This window comes from Mesoplodon densirostris, chromosome 15 (assembly GCF_025265405.1).
Source record: "Mesoplodon densirostris isolate mMesDen1 chromosome 15, mMesDen1 primary haplotype, whole genome shotgun sequence".
Lineage (NCBI taxonomy): Eukaryota > Metazoa > Chordata > Mammalia > Artiodactyla > Ziphiidae > Mesoplodon > Mesoplodon densirostris.
In genome coordinates, this window is record NC_082675.1 from 24,539,495 (window position 1) to 24,556,306 (window position 16,812).

The 16,812-nt window shown below is 50.2% G+C and overlaps 1 protein-coding gene across 3 annotated transcripts in view; it reads right to left on the minus strand.

Annotated features, from left to right (window-relative positions):
- Positions 1-16,812, minus strand: part of PISD (phosphatidylserine decarboxylase) — a 37,625-nt gene that overhangs the window by 6,759 nt on the left and 14,054 nt on the right. The window contains exon 1 of one of the 3 annotated variants that reach the window (XM_060119513.1): positions 3,148-3,234. The exons of the other annotated variants lie outside the window; for them this stretch is intronic. The gene's annotated coding sequence lies outside the window, so the exon portion shown is untranslated. Of the gene's footprint in view, positions 1-3,147; positions 3,235-16,812 lie in introns of those variants that run through there. 3 annotated transcript variants of the gene reach the window in all.

The window sequence follows — 16,812 nt, forward strand, 5'->3', positions numbered from 1 at the left end:
TCAGGGAAACCGGCCGCCCTGCCTTCCCATCTCTCTGGGGAGGAACAGCACTTTGGTCTGCGGCCGCCCGGCTCCCTGAGAGGACGCCCAGCCTCTGCAGATCATGGACAGGGGGAGAGCAAACATTCTGCAGCCTGGGAGTCACAGCCCGCCCAACGCAGCCCTCAACCCACGCACCCGGCGTCGTCTTTAGATGAAGACATGCGGGGTCCCAGGGCTGCTCCGAAGGCAGAGAACTGACCCGGCCCAGGCCCCCGCGCCGAGACCGGACAAGAGGCCCCAACTCGGACATGGTTCGACCCTCACAGGCTGAACTTCTGAGGTCCTGGGCAAACCCACCTCAGCCAAGGAGGTGAAAACCGCCAGCCCGACACCTGCCAGATCTCTAGGTGTGAGTGGCCATGGGGCTGGATGAGACTGACTAAGGTCTGGACGTTAGCATGGATTTCCACCCCTGCCAAGGCCCACCCCACCTCAGACCAGGACCCCTCGGCAAGCTCATCTCCCCAGGCCACCCGCCTCGCTGAGTGGCCGTTGAATGGCAGGAGGGCGCCCACACAGGCCTCCTCCTGCCCAAGGCCCCATGGAAACTCTGGCTTTTGCCTGGCCAGGCTCCAGCTGAGGTCCCACTAACTCCCTTCCTACAGCCCACCTGCCGAGCACAGCCCTGCCCCGCCCTCCCAGCCTCAGGCCCCAAACTCGCCTCCCGGTGGCTCCCCAGGAAACAGGCCCAGCGGGGTGATGGGCAGTCAGGGTTGCTCCTGAAGCTAGGCTCCAGGACAAGGCTCTCTCCCCGACTCTAGAAACTCTAGAAAGCTTGGGCTGCGTGCACAACCGGGATTCACAGTGGGGGCTGGAGACGCCTTGTGGGCGGGGATGAGAGCCAGGCCTCCTCCTGCCAGTTTTCCTCGGTGGGACCTTGACCGCTGCAGGATGTTGTCAGAAAGGCACGTTCAGGAAGCCACAGACAAACCCAGCTTGGCCCAAAACCTCAGGACCTCAAAGCAAATCCCCGTGTGTGCCTTTGCATTGCATTCTCCCCCAAGGCCTCCAGTCCAGGGGCCTGACCGGGCCACACAGCCCACCAGGGCAGTGGAGGGGACTCTGGGGGACCAGCCCAAGGAGCTGCTATCCTGGAGAGACTCCAGGAACTGCCCTGAGAAGCTGGGCAGGAGGTCTTCACGCCTCAGTCCTGTCTCTGTCACTATTCTACTTCCTCTTCTAAAACGGGACACTGAGACCAGGGTCAGGTTTCTTTTAAATCACCAGTGTTCCCCAAAAGGCCCCCAGCAAGCTGACATGAATTCAGCTGTCCACCAGGAAGCGGGCCAACACCCTCTGACTAGCTCAGAGCCGCAGGACGGAGGGAAGGGGGTCCCTAGAGGTCACCCCTTCTCACTTTCCAGGAGCAGAGCCACTTCCTCAGCCAACAGTGCTCCCAGCATCCCCACCTCAGAGCCCCACTTGCCCTCTGCGCCTACAGTGGCCTTTGGAGGCCAAGCTAGAGCCTTCTCCCTTTCTGGTTCCCTGAGTGCAACTCAGGGAGTTCAGGCCTGAAGGAGGAGCCTGCAAGGAGAGCGCCCTGAAGCAGAGAAGTACAGACACCTTCCCTCTCTCCCGAGAGTCTCAAGGACAACTCTGTGGAGGTGAGTTTGGGGCTATGACCAGTAGGACTTTAAAGTCATTACATGGCCATGTGGAACATGAGAACACAGAGGCTTTGGTGGGGGGAAAGGACAATCTGGTTACTGTGATCCTGGATGCCCTCCCCCCACCCTCGTGTTGAGAGCTGGGAAAGGCCTTGCAAGTCACACGTGCTCTCTGAGTCTCAGTTTCCTTATCTGGAAATGGGAAGGGTCCTTCCTCCTGTTCACCGGCTTTGAGTCTCAGATCAAAGCTGTGACCAAGGCCAAGAACAACTCTGCTTAGAAACCCCACGCCTCTCTTCCACCCAAGAACTTAGTGCAACCTCACCCCCCAGACCTGGCTCCCAATGCCTCCCCCCTCCCTTTCCAAACCCACGCTCTGGGAGGACAGAAGTTTGCTACCACTGGGAAGATGGAAGGGACAGGGCAGAGGAGGCGGTTCTGACAGAGGAGCCCAAACCACAGGGGCAGCGATGATGTGAGTAGGAAGAGATGGCTCAACAGGACCATGTTGCGGAGGGGGCTCACCTTTGTCAGGGCGTGCTGTTCTGGGAGTTCACACCCCAGAGGTGCTGCAGCATCCCCACCCACCCCTCACCGCCCTCGACGAAGGCCTTGCAACCCTGCACGTGTCCAGCCCGAGAGCCCAAGGATGTGCTCCTGCTCCCTGAGCGGAAAGCTCACTGGGTGCCAGTTACCCGGCCTGAAGCCTCAGCAGAAACCCCCGGTGCCCCCCAAAACATGCGTCCCCAGCCTGACTTGCTGTGCACACTCCCGGCTCTGGAGGGCAGGGCTGCTGGGTAGCTGTGTCCAGGTGGGGCCACCAACCATTCCTCCCCTGAGTTCCAAGGTTAGAAGCTGACAAAATGTCAGAAGTAGGGAACCAGGAAAATGGATTCTCCCGGGTGAAACGGGTGAGCCATCTTGGGGAAGCCTTGGGCGAGAGAAGAGGAAGCAAAGAGAAGGGTCCAGAAGCACCTCTTTCAAGGGCGGTAGAGATGGGGACAGGACTCGGCAGGACTCTTTCTTAAATCCCCTCAAGGAAAGGAACCTTCTCTGGGGCAATCCTTGGCACTAGCGGGGAATGGGGTTCTGGGAAGGGCGGGGGTGTCACTCCCTCCCGCCCCTTGGCTGGTACATGGTGACAACTGCAGCATGTCCGGTCCCACCAAGGAACACTGCCGCCTCCCTCCCCCTCTGGCGCCCGTCCCAGACCCTTAGGGCAGAACTGAGGAAATGGGCGCAGGAGGACATCGAGCCGCCCGCAACGCCCACATTTCCCTTTTCCGGGCCGGGAGGCGAGGAGATGCTACACGACGCGAAGGAAGTGAGCTCATCCTGCCCGGCCCCGTGACCCACCGCGGGGCCAGGGAAGCCACACTCGATCGGGGTTGCGGGGTGGGCTCCTCAGGCCCCATTTGGTGAGGGGTGACCGGCCTCCCGGCTACGCGAGCAGGCCTTCCGCTTGCGCGGGGCGGCTCGGCCGCGGCCGCTCACTCACCGGCAGGTGGTCCGCTCCGCTGGCTTCCGCGCCGCCGCCGGCTGAACTCGCAGGGAGGCGTTGCTCCTCGCTCCTCGGAAGCCTGACTGCGGGCGGGCCGGCGGGGGCTCGGCTCCACCCAGTCAGGCAACCGGGGGCGGCGGCAGGAGACCGGACACCAGGCTCGCTCGTCAGCCGCGCCCCGCCCCCCAGCCCGGGGTTCCTTTAAGGGGAGGGGCGGGGCCAGGGGAGCGGCGGGAACAGGCGACCTGCCCAACGGCCACAGGACTTCGCGGGTGCCTCCTGGGGGCGGGGCTGGGCTCCCTGGGCCGAGAGCTCCTCCCACACACCCCTCCGGGCCGCCAGGGCCTCCACGTGCTGCGGACCTCACCCGAGGGCCGGCTTCTCTGGACTGAGCACAAAGCCACCTCCAGACACCTCTTCTAGCCCTCGAAGCCCTCGCTCCTTCATACACCCGACCCTGAAGACAAAGGCTGCTCCTCACCCCACTCCCTCTCCTCCAGGCAGACACACCCTGACACACAAAATCCCCTGGTGCAGACCAGCAAACAAGACCCAGTGGGCAAGGTCCACCCCCGCCCAGCACGTAGGCTTCCTAGTGGGGATCAAGACCTGTGGGGTGATTCTCGCCTTATCTTTCTACCCCACTAGATGGTACCCCACTGCAGGGTCAGCACCCTACCCCCATGCCCACTGAAAACACTCAGTCAACATGGGATGGAATTAACCAGCTTAACACTTTTTAGGGGAGGGGGAGGGTCCAGCGGGGAACACCACCACTACTCAACCACAAAAAGCATGTGGAATTCAGGAGCCTGATTAGCTGAAAAACCCCAGCTTCTTTTGACCACTGGGAATTTAGTTTCTAAAGCAACATTTAGACGAGGAAGAGAGCTGACAGGGCTTGTGAAGAGATGGGCAGCTCAGCCAAGGCAGCCTGGAAGAGGACACAGCAGCATGCAGACACAGCCCCACACACCTGCCCCCTCATCCGGATCCAGCCCAACCAAGTGTTCCATAACAAGCTGGAGGGATCCTTGGGACGCCAGTAGGAACTGGGAGGCAGGGAGGTGCACGGCCCACCTCAGCCTCCTAGCCTGGGCTCACAGCATTCTTGGAGGCCCAGCGAGACTTTAGACCCCTGCTCACCTCAGAGCTCCAACCAACCACCACTCAAGATGGAATAAAAAGGAGTTAAAGCACAGGAAGATGCTGACACACAATCTTAGCAACACTAAATTCCAGAACCAGAAATCCAGGAAGACCGTCCTGACTTCCCCAAAGCCTGCAGTGCATCCAGCACGACCCAAGTTAGACCTAAGGGGGAAAAACAAGTCTGGATCAAAAGCCCAGATTCTTATTTGCTGAGCGGCCTGTGGAGCGCTGATGCTCTCCACTGTAAAATGACCAACTGGGCCCCTCCACATGGACCAGAGCTCCTCTGTAATCATTCAAAGCCTCTCAGGCCGACTGGCGTCTAGGAAACTCATAAACCAGCCCACAGGTCTGCCCTGAGATTAGCCCACCCAGCCTTCTAACCTGCCCTCCACCACGTATATCTCAGGAGGGAAATGCCTTCTGGACAATATTCCAGACAATACTCAACATGATTTCTGGGAGTAAGAAAAAAAACCCTGGAAGGTTTACTCTCCCAGCCCAAATGAGGTCCCTTCTGGCCACCCACACTTGGTCCTTAATTTCTAGTCCTCCCACCTTGTTTGGACTCCCCTGGGCGGGAGTGCCACCTAGTGCCATTGCGAGGCTCTGCAGGCCCCAGGCCACTTGGCCGCAGCACTCCTGGACAGGCCAACCTCCTCAGTCAACCCACTGCCACTCCCCCGCTCCTTGCAGAGTGAACTCCGTGCCTGCTGTGCCAGGGGACAGAAGGGAGTGGCGGGGTAGGGGTGGCAGGTGCTCTCTGTTAATTCTAATTCCCTGGGGGCCGATGGAGGCCCCTCGAAGAAGAGAAGTGATGGTCGGTGTCCCAAGGCTGGCACGAGGAGCCAGGGACAGGTTATCAGCCTTACAGAAGCCTGGGCAGGAACCCGGACAAGCATGGACTACGCTCAGGTGATTCCTTGATCTGAAGGCTTCTCATAGCCCTGCCAAATTCTCCCTTCGTGTTCTCGAATGTTTCCTAGCAATCCCACCAGCCCAGATGACTTCTCTGCCACCCAGGCAGTGAGGAGGGTGCAGCAGGGTAAGGAAGCCCAGCAGAAAGCTCCCTCCAGGCAGGAGCCCAGTCTTGTCCATTCCCTTTCCCCTTAGTGGTGCAGGCACAGAGCACCCCCTTGGGCTGGGGGAGGCAGGGGAGAGGAAAGACTGGAGTGGCTGCCACAGCTCCTGGCACATACCACAAAGGAGGTCCCTGAAGCCTTGAGATGTCCTCCTGCCCTGGAATAAGCCCAGGATTCTCTGAGGTCAGAGCTGGGCAGGCAGCAGGGTCTACTTCCCACCAACTTGACTGACTGCCCATTTTAACATCCAGAACTGTCTTCTCAACACCTATTAGGTAAGAGGTAAAATAGTACTTACTGAATCTCCACCCCCTGCCAGCATAGGACCAGGTATTTATTTACACCTACATCATTCTCATTTAACAGCAGCCTGTTCACAGAGGGGAACAATAAAGCTGTAACAATTACAGGAAGTTTAAAAACATGCAAAACATGTTCTACACTGTCCAGGGTCATGGACTCGTGGAGCGAAGGAAATGCCAAGTGCAGATCAACAGGGTAGGGGTGAGCGACGTGGGAGACCTGACAGGCTGATCTGGCTTTATTCCTTTTCAGAACTGGAATGTCACACCCCACATTTTAAAAATACTAAACTGAGGGCAGAAACAACGAAGCAGTGCTAACACACCCCATGGCCAGACGAGATGACAACAAACCACGTTATTATGCTCAGATGTGGACTGAAGTGTTTAGGGGTGAAGTTTATAATGTCTGCTATGTACTTTCAGTGGCTCAGAGGAGAGTCTGTACACACGCACAGAGACAAAGCAGATACGAGGAAACATTAATAACTGGTCACTCGAGCAGTGTGTGTGGGTAACAATTCTCTCAACTTTTCTACTCTGTTCAAACGTGTTCACAATAAAATACTGGAAGACTTTGCTTTCAGCCACAGAAAAACCTCTAAATTCTACTACTAGGGAGAACAGCTCAAGACCGCATTGAGCACACAGCGCCTCTCTGGCCCTGAGGAAGCATCACGCCCACCACTGCTGCTTCATGAGGCGGGCGGGGCAGTTCCAAGCCGAACCCCTCCCTCCTGTCCAGGCAGCAGCCCTCCGATGACCACAGCCCGCTCTGCAGCCTAGGGCCCCATCTCCGCAGAGTCAGCTCCTTGGTTTGCAGGAGGAGGGACACGTGGACGGCTTCTTCCCCAAAGGGCCCCCCTTTCTACCAGGCCAGCTTCCCCACTGCCTGCACCTCTGTCCTCAGGACCCGTGAAGGCAAAAAGGACTCCTCAGAAGCACCAGAGACCAAGGGAAATCTGCCACCAGATGCCACCCTTCATGGAACAGGCAGGAAACCCCGGCGGGAGGGGGGTAGCACACCTGGGCACTCCCCCCATACACACCTGCCATCCAGGTCACCTGGTGACCTGGGCTTACAGACGCTACACAGCTTCCACCCCTCTTGGTAAGAAGCACTTATGAAGGTCTGTTCCCCCCTTTGACTTAGAGGGACAAAAAGGACAGCATATCTGAAATCACAACTGCCACACAAACGCAGACTGCGATGCTCGGGCACAGGCGGTGGCCTTCCAGCTCCAGTCAGTGCTGCTCCCTTGAAGCCAGTTCTCCAAAGAGGCCCGGTGGCAACCACCCTTCCCACTGAGGCCGAACGCCAGGCCCAGGTAGCCCAAATAAGGTAGCTGGGCTCTTTGACCCCAAACCCTGACCTTTTTCAGGAAGGACACCATGAGTTCCTGAAAAGAAACTCGTGGAAGCGTCCCCTCCTCCATGCCCGGCACTCAGCCTGCTCGAGGCTCCAGTTCTAAGGGCAGGGCGTTCTCCTGGTCTGACCAGAGCTGGAGGAGTGTGGTGGATTCCTTGTTCCGTGCCATTTAGACTAAACGTTAAACTTACAAATACTCTGAGCCAGTATAGACAGACAATAAACACATGAAAATGTTGAAGTGGACTCACATTTAAAGAAAAGCAAATTACAAACTGTATTAAGATATGATTCTTGATGTTCCCTATTTCCTCCACTGCTCTCAGTAAAGAGCTACTCCACCCCTCCATCCACTCAAGTCAAAACTCACGAGTCATTTTCCATTTCTCTCTCCCCTCAATCCATCAGTGCATCCTGTCCACTCTCCCCTCAAAACATACCCAGAATCGAATGTGGAATCTAAAAAATACAGCAAACTAGTTAATATAACAAAAAAGCAGCAGACTCACAGATATAGAGAACTAGTGGTTACCAGTGGCGGGGGGATGGGGGTGGGGAGGAATATTGGGATAGGAGAGTAAGAGGTACAAACTGTTAGGTATAAAATAAGTTACAAGGACTTCCCTGGTGGCGCAGTGGTTAAGAATCCGCCTGCCAATGCAGGGGACACGGGTTTGAGCCCTGGTCCGGGAAGATCCCACATGCCACGGAGCAACTAAGCCTGTGTGCCACAACTACTGAACCTGCACTCTAGAGCCCGCAAGCCACAACTACTGAAGCCCACATGCCTAGAGACCACGCTCCGCCACAAGAGAAGCCACCGCAATGAGAAGAATGAGAAGCCCGCGCAGTGCAATGAAGAGTAGTCCCCGCTCACTGCAACTAGAGAAGGCCCACACACAGCAACAAAGACCCAACGCAGCCAAAAATAAATAAATTAATGAATTAAATAAGTTGCAAGAATATACTGTACAACATAGGGAATATAGCCAATAGTTTATAATAACCTTAAAAGGAGTTTAACCTTTAAAAATTATGAATCACTATATTGCACACCTGTAACTTATACTGTACATCAACTATACTTCAATAAAAAAAATACCAGAATCGAGGGCCTCCCCCCCACCCCAACTCCACTGCTCCCCACTCTGATCCAGGCCACCACCTTCTCTTGCTGGGATCCTGTCAGAGCCTCCCAACAGGTCCCCTAATCTGTCTCCACAGCAGCCAGGACGACTGGATCAGAACCTAGATCACTCAGCACTCAGAGGACAGGCTGAGCTGGTGCCACGGGTCCTCCTGCCCTCCTACCTTCCTGCCCTCTGTGCCTCCAGCCACAGGGGCTCTTTGTTCTCCCTAAACAGCTACAAGTGTTCTCTATCCATCTCAAGCCTCTACCTGGACCACTCTCCCAACCCCTCAGATGCCCCCTCAGCCCACACAGCACTAAGCGGGGCCTTCCTTCCTTCCCTGACTGCCTTGCTCCCAGCCCAGCTCTGCCCCAGCCTGAGACACTGTGCCCTTTACCTGTCTATGTTCTCTCCACGGCCTTCAACCACTAGACATGTCCATGTGTCCGTCTGTTTCTCAGCTGTCTCAGCCCCTAATGAGGGAAGCTCTCTGAGGATGGGAGCTCTAGCTCTATTTACCAGTGGATCCCCAGCATCTCAACAGGGCCTGGCATACGGAAGGAGTTCAAAGATTTGTTGAATGAAGCAGCAAATTCAAGAAGAGAGGAATGGTGTTCATCTATGACAATTGTTTCAGTAACACCCAGTGTGGTTCATATACCCAACAATGCCTATTACAAATGGGTACAATAGTTTTAGACGCCAAACATGTAGCAAAAATCGTGCAGGTGCCCAGACCCCTTCAGACAGCAATTCTACACTGAGGCATTCAGCCTGAGGAAAAGGCCTACGTGCAAAGATGTGCTCTACAACGTTAATCACGATGGTAAAAACCACTGGGGCACCAGAATCCACTATGGTAGTAGAGCCACTTAAGGTATATAGTTACATGAGGTCTTGCAAAATCATCATATGTAGCAATATGTATAAGGTAAAAAAGGCAAGATACAAAACAGGAGTAGCTGACCCCTGAACAACACAGGTTTGAATGCGCAGGTTCACTTATAAGCAGACTTTTTTCAATAAATACATACTACAGTACTACATAATTGGAGGATGTGAAGCCACGTATACCGAGAGTGGCCTGTAAAGTTATATGCATATTTTCAGTTGCTGGGGGGAGGGGAGTCAGTGCCCCTAACCCCCGCATTGTTCAAGGGTCAACTGTATATCCATTAAAAAAAAAAAACAGACAGACATCAAGTGAAAAATAAAGCCCGTGATTATGCAACAAGTCGTCAGGTGAGAAGGGCTGGGAATCATGACTGTCCTCCCAGTTCTCCAACATTCTGTCAGAGCGTTACATCACCTCTGTCATTTACAAGAGAATGAGACTGACTTCCAGAAGGGGGCCAAGACCATTCAATGGGAATGTGCTGGGAAAACTGCACATCCCCACGAATGAAGTCAGATACTTAACCTTACACGATATAAAAAAACAACTCAAAATGGATCAAAGACCTAAACATAAGACTTAAAACTATAAAATTCTTAGAGGAAAACAGGAGAAAATCTTCATGACACTGGATTCAGAAATGATTTCTTGGATATGACACCAGAAACACAGGAAATAAAAGTATAAATAGATAAACTGGACTTCATCAAAAGATATGATCGAGAGTAAAAAGATAAGCCATAGAATGGGAGAAAAATATTTGCAAATACATATACCAGATAAGGGTCTAGTATCCAGAAAAATAAAGAACTCCTGCAACTCAGCAACGAAAAACCACACAATTCAAAAATGGACAAAGGGGGACTTCCCTGGTGGTGCAGTGGTTAAGAATCCACCTGCCAATACAGGGGACACAGGGTCAAGCCCTGGTCCGCAAAGATCCCACAAAACACAGAGCAACGAAGCCCATGCACCACAACTACTGAGCCTGCGCTCTTGAGCCCGTGCTCTGCAGCAAGAGAAGCCACCGCAATGAGAAGCTTGAGCACCACAATGAAGAGTAGCCCCCGCTCGCCATAACTAGAGAAAGCCCGCGTGCAGCAACGAAGACCCAACACAGCCATAAATAAATAAATAAATAAATAAATAAATATTTTTTAAATGGACAAAGGGCTTGAACAGACTTTTCTCCAAAGATATATAAATAGCCAATAAGCATGTGAAAGGATGCTCAACATCACTAGTCATTAGGAAATGAAAATCCAAACCTCAATGAGATACCATTTCACACCCATTAGGATGGCTATTATAAAAAATAAATTAAAAGGTGGATTAGAGACCTAAATGTAAGACCAGACACTATAAAGCTCTTAGAGGAAAACACAGGAAGAACACTCTTTGACATAAATCACAGCAAGATCTTTTTTGATCCACCTCCTAGAGTAATGGAAATAAAAACAAAAATAAACAAATGGGACCTAATGAAACTTAAAAGCTTTTGCCCAGCAAAGGAAACCATAAACAAGATGAAAAGACAACTCTCAGAATGGGAGAAAATATTTGCAAATGAATCAACGGACAAAGGATTAATCTCCAAAATACATAAACAGCTCATGCAGCTCAATATTAAAAAAACAAACAACCCAATGCAAAAATGGGCAGAAGGCCTAAATAGACGATTCTCCAAAGAAGACATACAGATGGCCAAGAAGCACATGAAAACCTGCTCAACATCACTAATTATTAGAGAAATGCAAATCAAAACTACAATGAGGTATCACCTCACACCGGTTAGAATGGGCATCATCAGAAAATCTACAAACAACAAATGCTGGAGAGGGTGTGGAGAAAAAGGAACCCTCTTGCACTGTTGGTGGGAATGTAAATTGATACAGCCACTATGGAGAACAGTATGGAGGTTCCTTAAAAAACTAAAAATAGGGCTTCCCTGGTGGCGCGGTGGTCGAGAGTCCGCCTGCTGATGCAGGGGACACGGGTTCGTGCCCCAGTCTGGGAAGATCCCACATGCCGCAGAGCGGTGGGGCCCGTGGGCCATGGCCGCTGAGCCTGCGCATCTGTGCTCCGCGACGGGAGAGGCCACAACAGTGAGAGGCCCGCATACCACACACACAAAAAAAAAAAACGAAAAAAAACGAAAAATAGAATTACTATATGATCCAGCAATCCCACTACCGGGCATATACCCAGAGAAAACCATAATTCAAAGACACATGCACCCCAATGTTCATTGCAGCACTATTTACAACAGCCAGGTCATGCAAGCAACCTAAATGCCCACTGACAGACGAATGTATAAAGAAGATGTGGTACATATATACAATGGAATATTACTCAGCCATAAAAAGGAATGAAATTGGGTCATTTGTTGAGACGTGGCTGGATCTAGAGACTGTCGTACAGAGTGAAGTAAGTCAGAAAGAGAAAAACAAATATCGTATATTAATGCATGTATGTGGAACCTAGAAAAATGGTACAGATGAAACAGTTTGCAAAGCAAAAGTCGAGACACAGATGTAGAGAACAAACGTATGGACACCAAGGGGGGAAAGCGGCGGGGGGGTGGCGATGGTGGTATGATGAATTGGGCGATTGGAACTGACATGTATACACTGATGTGTATAAAATTGATGACTAATAAGAACCTGCTGTATAAAAAAATAAATAAAATAGAGCTTCCCTGGTGGCGCAGTGGTTGGGAGTCTGCCTGCCGATGCGGGGGACGTGGGTTCGTGCCCCGGTCCGGGGGGATCCCACATGCCACGGAGCGGCTGGGCCCGTGAGCCATGGCCGCTGGGCCTGCGCATCCGGAGCCTGTGCTCCACAACGGGAGAGGCCACGGCAGTAAGAGGCCCACATACCGCAAAAATAAATAAATAAATAAATAAATAAATAAAATAAAATAAAATTCAAAAAAATTTTTTTAAAAAGGTGTTGTTGAGGATGTGGAGAAAGTGGAATCCTCAAACAATGCGAATGGGAATATAAAATGGTACAGCCACTGTGGAAAAGTTTGGTAGTTCCTCAAAAAGTTAAACATAGACTGACCATATGATCCAGAAATTCCACTCCTAGTTATACACCCAAAAGAACTGAAAGCAAAGACTCAAGCAGATACTTGTACATCAATGCTCACAGAAGCACTATTCCAACAGCCAAAGTGGAAACAACCCACTGTGTATCAATAGATGATAAACAAAACGTGGTCTATCCATAAAATGGAATACTATTCGGCCTTAAAAAGGAATGAAACTCTGAAACATGCTATAAACATGGATGAATCTTGAAAATCTGGTAAGTGAAATAATAAGCCAGACACCAAAGGACAAATGTATGATTCCACTAATATGAAGTACCTAGAATAGTCTTCACAGAGACAGAGTAGAACAGTGCTTAAGGGGGCTGGGTGGGAGGTAGACTAGGGAATATTATTTAAAAGGTACAAAGTTTCTGTTTGAGATGATGAAAAAGTTCTAGGAACGGATAGTGGTAATGGTTGCAAAACAGTATGATGGGGCTTCACTGGTGGCATAGTGGTTAAGAATCTGCCTGCCAATGCAGGGGACACAGGTTCGAGCCCTGGTCTGGGAAGATCCCACATGCCGCAGAGCAACTAAGACCGTATGCCACAACTACTGAGCCTGTGCTCTAGAGCTCATGAGCCACAACTGCTGAACCCACGTGCCACAACTACTGAAGCCCGTGCACCTAGAGCCCACGCTCTGCAACAAGAGAAGCCACTTCAACAAGAAGCCTGCACACCACAACAAAAGAGTATCCCGCTGTCGCAACTAGAGAAAGCCCGCATGCAGCAATGAAGACCCAACGCAGCCAAAAATACAACACAGGGAACATGGGTTCCATCGCTGGTCCGGGAAGATCCCACATGCCGTGGAGCAACTAAGCCCGTGCACCACAACTACTGAGCCTGAACTCTAGAGCCCATGAGCCACAACTACTGAGCCCATGCACCACAACTACTGAGTCCGTGCACCACAACTACTGAAGCCTGCGCACCTAGAGCCCATGCTCCACAACAAGAGAAGCCACCGCAATGAGTAGCCCCTGCTCGCCACAACTAGAGAAAGCCCGCGCACAGCAATGAAGACCCAATGCAGCCAAAAATAAATAAATAAATTTATTTTTTGGAAAAAAAGAAAAGAAATAGACCCCAAAATGACAGAAGATGATGAAAAGGAGAAAAGGACTTTGAGACAGCTAAATAAACAAGCACAATATGCTCAAAGATTTATGGGAAAATATCATAATGAGAGAAATGGAAGACATAAAAAAGAACCACTTGAGGGCTTCCCTGGTGGCGCAGTGGTTGCGAGTCTGCCTGCCAATGCAGGGGACGCAGGTTCGTGCCCCGGTCCAGGAAGATCCCACATGCCGCGGAGCGGCTGGGGCCGTGAGCCACGGCTGCTGAGCCTGCGCGTCCGGAGCCTGTGCTCCGCAGTGGGAGAGGCCACAGCAGTGAGAGGCCCGCGTACTACAAAAAAAAAAAAAAAAAAAAAAAAAAAAAGAACCACTTGAAACTTCCAAAATGAAAAACAGAATGTCTTCAATGAAAATTTCTACAAAAAGCTACTAGAATAAGTGAATTTAATAAGATTACAGAAATTTTCATATATTGCTAATGGGCACACAAAATGGTAAAACAACTATTAATACTTTCAAAACAGTTTGGTGGTTTCTTTTTTCTTTTGCGTTACGCGGGCCTCTCACTGTTGTGGCCTCTCCCGTTGCAGAGCACAGGCTCCAGACGTGCAGGCTCAGCGGCCATGGCTCACGGGCCTAGCCGCTCCATGGCATGTGGGATCTTCCCGGACCGGGGCACGAACCCGTGTCCCCTGCATCGGCAGGTGGACTCTCAACCACTGCGCCACCAGGGAAGCCCGATGGTTTCTTATAAATACACAGTTACCTATGAATAGTAATTGTACTTTTAGGTATTTACATAAGAGAAATGAAAACAAATGTCTACACAAAGACTTAAACACAAATATTCATATAGACTTTATACATAATAGTCAAAAGATGCAAACAACCCAAATGTCCACCAACAGATGAAGGGTTAAAAATAATATGTGGGGCTTCCTTGGTAGCACAGTGGTTAAAAATCCGCCTGCCAATGCAGGGGACACGGGTTCCAGCCCTGGTCCAGGAAGATCCCACATACTGCAGAACAACTAAGCCCGTGTGCCACAACTGCTGAGTCTGCACTCTAGAGCCCAAGAGCCACAACTACTGAGCCCGTGTGCCATAACTACTGAAGCCCACGTGCCTAGAGCCCGTGCTCCGCAATAAGAGAAAACACTGCAATGAGAAGCCCGCGCACCGCAACTAGAGAAAGCCCGTGCATAGCAATGAAGAGCCAACACAGCCAAAAAAAAACTGTGGCATATCCACCCAATGAAATGCTATTCAGCAATAAAGAGGAATGAACTTCAAGGGCCTCCCTGGTGGCGCAGTGGTTAAGAGTCCGCCTGCCGATGCAGGGGATACGGGTTCGTGCCCCGATCTGGGAGGATCCCATATGCCGCGGAGCGGCTGGGCCCGTGAGCCATGGCCGCTGGGCCTGCGCGTCCGGAGCCTGTGCTCCGCAACGGGAGAGGCCACAACAGTAAGAGGCCCGCATACCACAAAAAGAAAAAAAAAAAAAAAAAAAAGAGGAATGAACTTCAACATTATGGTCAGTGAAATAAACCACATAGGACAGAGTACATTCCATTTAAATAAAATTTCTTAAAAGAAAAATCTCATCTATAGTGATAGGAAGCAGATCAGTGATTGCCTGGAACCATGGGTGGATACTGCCTGCAAAGGGATACATATTTTCTATCTCCAGTGTGGTGGTGATTACACAAGTCTATACATTTATTAAAACCAATGAATTATATGCTTAAAAAGGGTTTTATTGCATGTAAACAATACCTCAGTAAAGTCGACTTAGAAATTGAATCAGGGCTTCCCTGGTGGCACAACGGTTAAGAATCCACCTGCCAATGCAGGGGACATGGGTTTGAGCCCTGGTCAGGGAAGATCCCACATGCCGCAGAGCAACTAATCCTGTGCACCACAGCTACTGAGTCTGTGCTCTAGACCCCGCGAGCTACAACTACTGAAGCCCGTGCCTAAAGCCTGTGCTCTGCAACAAGAGAAGTCACCACAATGAGAAGCCAGCACACCACAACGAAGAGTAGTTCCTGCTCTCTGCAACTAGAGAAAGCCCACGCTCAGCAACGAAGACCTAATGCAGCCAAAAATAAATTAATAAGTTTATTTAAAAATAAAAGCAATTAAATCACTACAGCAGCATTATTTACAGTAGCCAAGACATGGAAACAACTTAAGTGTCCATCAAGGGATGAATGAATAAAGAAGTTATGGTGTATATATTTACAATGGAGTATTATTCAGCCATAAAAAATAAGGAAATTCTACCATTTGCGACAACATGGATGGACCTTGAAGGCATTATGCTAAGTGGGATGACTCAGACAAAAAAAGACAAATGCCATATGATCTCACTTATATGTGGAATCTTACAAAAAAACCCAAAAAACCCCACCAAACTCAGAAAAACAGATCAGACTGAGGAGGAGGGGGAGCGGGGAATTAGAGGAAGGTGGCCAAAAGGTACAAACTTCCAGATATAAGAGAAATAAGTTCTAGGGATGTAATGTACAACATGATGACTATAGTTACCACTGCTGTATTAACATATAGGAAAATTGAGAGTTAATCCTAAGAGTTCTCATCACAAGGAGAAACTTTTCTTTCCTTTTTTCTTTTCTTCTTTATTTTCTTTTTATTGTATCTATATGAGATGATGGATATTAGGTGAACCTATTGTGGTAATCATTTCACAATGTATCAAGTTATCATGTTGTACACCTTAAACATATATACAGTGATGTATATCAATTGTTTCTCAATGAAATTGGAAAAAAATTAAATCAACTTTCAATAAATATGTAAGTATGGAGAGACTTTCTGGAAGATACACAAGAAATGTTAAAAATTCTTGCTTGGGGCTTCCCTGGTGGCGCAGTGGTTAAGAATCCGCCTGCCAATGCAGGGGACACGCGTTCGAGCCCTGGTCTGGGAAGATCGCACATGCTGCGGAGCAACTAAGCCCGTGCGCCACAACTACTGAGCCTGCGCTCTAGAGCCCGTGAACCACGACTACCGAGGCTGCGTGCTGCAACTACTGAAGCCCACATGCCTAGAGCCCGTGCTCTGCAACGAGAAGCCACTGCAATGAGAAGCCTGCACACCACAACGAAGAGCAGTCCCCGCTCGCTGCAACTAGAGAAAGTCCGCCCACAGCAATGAAAACCCAACGCAGCCAAAAATAAAATAAACAAATAAATTTTTTAAAAAACATGAAAAATTCTTGCTTGCTTCTGGAGAGCAGGAATGGGATTAGCAGATGGGGTGGAGAGTGGAAGGCTCATTTTTATGTAATCCCTTCTTTACTATTTGAATTTTCACATGATCATATTTTAAAAATTTTAACTACCTTATTAAAAATAAAAAGTAATTTAACAATACATACTCCTAAACAGAGCCAAAAGCTTAGAAGGGTGATGTTCACCAAAATGTTAACTGGTTTCCTGCGGGTTGTAGGATTACAGGTCATCAACTCTTTTCGTCTACATATTTTGCAACACTTTCTTATTTTTTGTAGATGAACACATCTTTATAA